Below are 5,535 nucleotides of genomic sequence, written 5' to 3' on the forward strand. Positions count from 1 at the left end.
GTCGCAAACTAGTGTCCCTTTGTTTTCTCTTGATTGATTAGCTTGCATAATCAATTTGAATGACCCTTCCTATATGTTAGTATTTTAGTATTTTTACTATGCATGTTTGTTTTGTTTTGGACAACCCAATAGTAAGGGCTTTTGTATTCTATGATGTAATCAGGATATAGTTTCATCCCAAGTTTTTGGAACATGGAGTCTATGGGGAAGTGTTTGTCTATTGAACCAATGGTAATACAAGTGAGGCACATGAAATTCCTTTGATGGTTAGCTGCTATAGAAATGTACTTTTGTTTTTCTAGTAATACAAAGTATTAATTTACAAAACAAAAACAAAAAACCATTGAATAATTAAATCAATCTCAACATGTGTGCATTAAGGTTAGTGCTCAATTATAACCATGTTCTCTTTCCAAATAATCACCAATAGATTAAATCATTATGAACATGTGTGACAATGAGGGGTGCATTGTTTTACAATGTAAATAATACATTCTCCTTTGCAAAACCTCATTGTGATAACAACAAAACATAAAGCCCAACCTATATTGCATCACCACCAAGGCATTATTACATCAAAATTCATCATCTAAAGTTTTGGAAATTCCAGATCACAATCTAATCATACGTTATACCTCCTTTCTAACTCAAACTTATGAAATAACATATCAATGAGGCTACTAACATCATGAAACACTGCTAGGATTCTGAGGTTTTTTTCCCGCGCGAGCTGCTCTGCAACTGCTCTGCTCTGAGCTCGCACTGCCGGTCTCGGCCTCTGGGCGCCTCGGAGGGCTCTGTCGCCCTCTCTCTGCTGTCTGCTCTTTCTAGTGAGTTGAGCGGAGCTTTGGTTTTCATTTTGGGGCGGCGCGACGCGCAGAGTCGGCCCCCTATGCTAAGCGCATCGCTCTGAAAAGCCCTGGTCTTCTGTGCGTTGTTTCGAACAGCTGTTTTTTGGATTTGCAGGGAAGCCATCTTGTGGGGTATGGGTTGAGTTCTCTGCGACTCAGCTTCCGCCATGGGTGATCCCGGGGGTGAGGAGCCCTCTTCCACTCCTCCGATCTCGGCTGAAGAATCTTTTCGCCGCCTGTTATCTCAGAAAGGGAAAAAGCGACCGGCCCCTAAGGTCCCAAAGTTCATTAAAAAACTTGAGGAAATCCCTGAGATAGCCCTGCAAGAAGATCAACCAATTAAAATAGCCCTTGCCCTTGCTGACAGAGGACTGGTTGGGCAATTTATGGGTCGATGGCCTTCTACCAAAACCACTAATGATTGGATTCAACGCAACTGGAGACCACAACTGAAAGATAATGTGATCTGCTATGCGGTTGGCAGAGGCTTTTTCATTTTTGAGTTCACCTCCAAAGAAGACCGAGATCTAGTATTCAGAAATGGTCCGTATTTCATGGGAAATCAGGGTCTGTATCTCAATAAATGGACCCCTGACTTTGATCCTTCAGTTGATGTCCCGAAGGAAGTCCCAGTCTGGGTTCGTCTCCCCAATCTCCCGATCCACTGCTGGAGCTTTCAATCTTTGCAAATGATTGGGAATGGTCTGGGCAGATTCATCGACAAAGCAGATAATAAGGGCCAATACACCTGTGCTAGAATCTGTGTGGAAGTCGACTTAGAAGCTGGGTTACCTGAGGCGGTTAAACTTACAGTGGGAGAATGGCAACACTATAAAAAATTAGACTACGAGCAACTGCCTTTCAAATGCAGAACCTGTCATGAACACGGACACTTCCAACGGAACTGTCCTAAAGCCCTAGCCGGGACTAAGGAGGACGAAGAAGGGTGGAAAGAAGTCAAAAGAGGAAAGTCTAACCCAAGGACGACTGAGAAGAAAAATGTTGGGCCAGTGGGGAAACCCCAGACCAAGCCAAAGGCCAATGAAGCTCCAAAGGTTGGTTCCTCCTCAGGAGGGAACGAAGAAACCATCAGGGTTCAAGAAGAAACAGAAGACTTGCCGAAGAATGCAATAGAAAATGATACTGAAACAAACGCCCTCCCAGCAGATAGAGGCAATGAAAGAACTGCCGATAAAGAAGAGCATATCAGACTGGACTCCGAAACTGATGAAGAATCAGAAGAAAGAGTCTATGAATCAGATAGCTCGCAAGTTACCCCTACCAAAACGACCAGGGGTCGAAAATCCAAGAAGAAACAGAGAGAGGAGAAAACTTATCTGGATGTTCTCCAAGGCTACCAGAAAACACTCAAGGGAATGATGAATACAAGATCTAGACGCAAGCATGGCCCGGCTCCAAAAGGAGCCACTTCCCATTCCAATAAATAATGAAATACGTCTCCTGGAATTGTAGAGGATTAGGCAGCAGATTGAAAGAAGATGCCCTGAAAGATATAGTGAGAACATATTCGCCTGAAATCCTACTCATCCAGGAGACAAAGTTGGAGGAACTTCTTCTCCTCCATGCTAGCAAATCCTTCTAGCGTAAAGGACACGGGAGTGGTGTCAGTGCGAGAGGCGCCTCCGGAGGAATCGGTTCCTTCTGGGATTGCTCTCTCTATGACCTGATTCAAAAAGATAGCTCTCCACACTGGCTTTTCACGAAGCTCCTCCATAAAGACTCTGGAAAACAAGTAAGTATATTCAATATATATGCACCAGTCCTTCCATTTGAGAAAAAAGCATGTTGGGATTCGATTTTGTCCTATCTTTCGTTGCACAATCCAGAAAACATTATTATTGCAGGAGATTTGAATGTCACTCTAGCTGTAAATGAGAAAAAGGGGGGGCTCCCCAGTCAGGGATCCAGCTGGTTGAAGACCTTATGTTGGGCTGGGAGCTGGGGATATCAAGCCCACTTCTGGGAAGTTTACCTAGTCCAACAAAAGGGTTGGCCCCAGCCATATAGCTGCTCGATTGGACATATTTCTCGTCCAATCCTCTTTTCTGACCAACGGTCTAATGGCCTCTTTCCAAATTCTGCCAAACAGTACCTCTGATCACAAGCCCATTCTCCTTGAACTTTCCATGGATGTAAACCTTGGCCCTATTCCCTTTAGATTCAGTCCATTGTGGCTTCAGCATGATGGCTTTCAAGAGGTGGTTTTAGAGTCCTGGAACAGGCATGTTCATGGTTCCCCTTTCTTCGTGTGGGAAGAAAAAATGAGGGGACTAAAAAGAAGGCTCAAGGAGTGGGCTAGAAAGTTGAAATCTCCCACCTCCAAGAGAAAGGAGGCTTTGGACAATCTTGCTGCCCACCAATTATCTTTGGAAAATACTGCTGCCTCCCACAACCTACTTCAAACAGAAGTTGATCTGCAAAAAGAACTCCACAAAGCAAGCAGGGAAGAAGAAGAGTACTGGAGACAAAAATCCAGAACTCTTTGGTTACAAGTTGGGGACAAAAATTCTAGCTTCTTCCACAAACAAGCTGAAGCAAGCAAGCAATTCAAAACAGTAAAAGAAATTCACCATCAAAACGCAGTGATCAAGGATTTTGAAGGCATAAAGAGGGTTGCCCACTCTTACTTCAAAGATCTCTACTCTACCCCCGATGATCCTCCCATTGATCCTCAGGCCTATCCGATGGACTTAATTCCCCAATGTATCCAAGATTCTGACAACTCTATGCTGATTGCTCCAATCAGCATGAATGAACTTAAATTTGCCCTGGATAGTATGGAACCCGATAAAGCTCCTGGCCCGAATGGGTTCCCGGTTAGATTCTATCTGTCCTGTTGGGCCACAATAAAAAATGACTTGTTGAGAATGGTCAAAAAATCTCAATCTTGTGCCAAGATCGGAGGCGGCATCAATTCAGCATTCCTTGCCTTGATCCCAAAAGAGAAAGGCGCATCTGTTTTCAGCAGATTCAGGCCAATCTCCTTGTGTAACTCTAGTTACAAGTTGATCACCAAAATTATAGCCAATCGCCTTAAGAAGATTTTTCCGTCCATTATCCCTGAAAACCAAGGAGGATTCATTAAAGGGAGAAAAATTCTGGACAATATTGTGCTGGTGCAAGAAGCAGTCCATTCAAGCTACCACCGAAAGGAGAAAGGCATGGTGATTAAACTAGACCTGGCTAATGCCTTTGATAGGGTGAGACATGATTTCCTGTTTATTGCGATGACGAAAATGGGCTTCTCTTCAGCCATCATTAATTGGGTTAAAGCCTGCATTGCCTCTCCTTGGATAGCGCCATTGGTCAATGGTCGACCTTCAGAATTTTTCCAAGCCTCTAGGGGCCTTAGACAAGGCTGCCCCTTGTCACCGCTTCTGTATGCTATTCAAGCCACTGTGCTCAGTTTCCAGCTCGAATTTGGTCAACAGACTCAAACCCTCCCTGGCCTTCGTATGGCTAGCAATGTCAAAGACATAAACCATGCTCAATTTGTCGATGACACTTTATTGCTAGGTGGGGCAAGCATTCACTCTACAAGACACTTCAAGAAGGAGCTGGATATTTACAGAGACGTCTCGGGCAGCAAGATCAATTACCTAAAAAGCACAATATATGGCTGGAACTGCTCGGTCAAGGAATTAACCGAAATTGCAAGGTTTCTTGATATGGAAGGATCCTGGGCCTGGGACTCTTTTAAATATCTAGGGATCCCAATCTTCAAGGCAAACCCTAAAGTAGCCCACTGGATGCCCCTGCTGGACAAGATTAAACTCAGAATCCAATCCTGGGGAGCCTCTTGGCTGAACAATGCTGGAAAGGTCATTCTGATGAAAGTTGTCCTGTCAAGTATGCCACTATATCAGCACTCCATCCTCCTTGCCCCTAAATCCTTCATAAGCAAAATGGAAGCACTTCTGAGGCGTTTCCTATGGGAAGAGGGAAAAAATAATGAACGAAGGCTCCACCTTGTTAACTGGGATACTATTAAAAAGCCATTTATGGAAGGAGGTCTCCAAATGCGCGATCTAGCTGCCCAGAATCTGGCCTTGGGAGCTAAGCTGCTCTGGAACATTGTCTCTAGAAATTTAAGTTGGAGCAAGAAGGTCCTGTGGAAAAAATATTTTCATGGGCAGCGCCTTAGATGCTTGGACCAGCCTCCTAGAACTTCCAAAGGTTCACCTGCTTTTAAACTCTGTCTCAAAGCCTTGGAGCACTTCAACCATAATCTGTACTGGATCCCAGGTAATGGGCAAAAAATTAGAATCTGGGATGATCCAATTCTGGGAGATCAACCTTTGAATCAGATGGAAGATCTAGCCAATATCAAAGCCTGGCTACAGGCCCGCAATCTAAATACCCTCTGGGACATCTCCACCTGGTCAGAGGATGCTTCCTGTCTATGGAACAACTGTACCTGGGGGAGATTCCTCAGTGGCTGGAAGGTGAAGCCTCGATTTTGCTGGATAGGCTCCAAGGAAAATCCCCTTTAAGAGCTTCTGCTAAGGACAAACGAGGGTGGGGATCGCGCTCTGGTGTATATTCAGCTTCTGAAGGTTACAATAGTTTGAAGGCCTTTCCAAATGTTCCTCCGAATCCTACTCCATGGAAATTTATTTGGGCATTCCCCTCTCTCCCCAAAGTTGATTTCTTCTGCTGGAAT

Source organism: Pinus tabuliformis, chromosome Q (genome assembly GCF_031772625.1).
Source record: "Pinus tabuliformis cultivar Carrire ecotype Pingquan chromosome Q, CPIR1, whole genome shotgun sequence".
Taxonomy (NCBI): Eukaryota; Viridiplantae; Streptophyta; class Pinopsida; order Pinales; family Pinaceae; genus Pinus; species Pinus tabuliformis.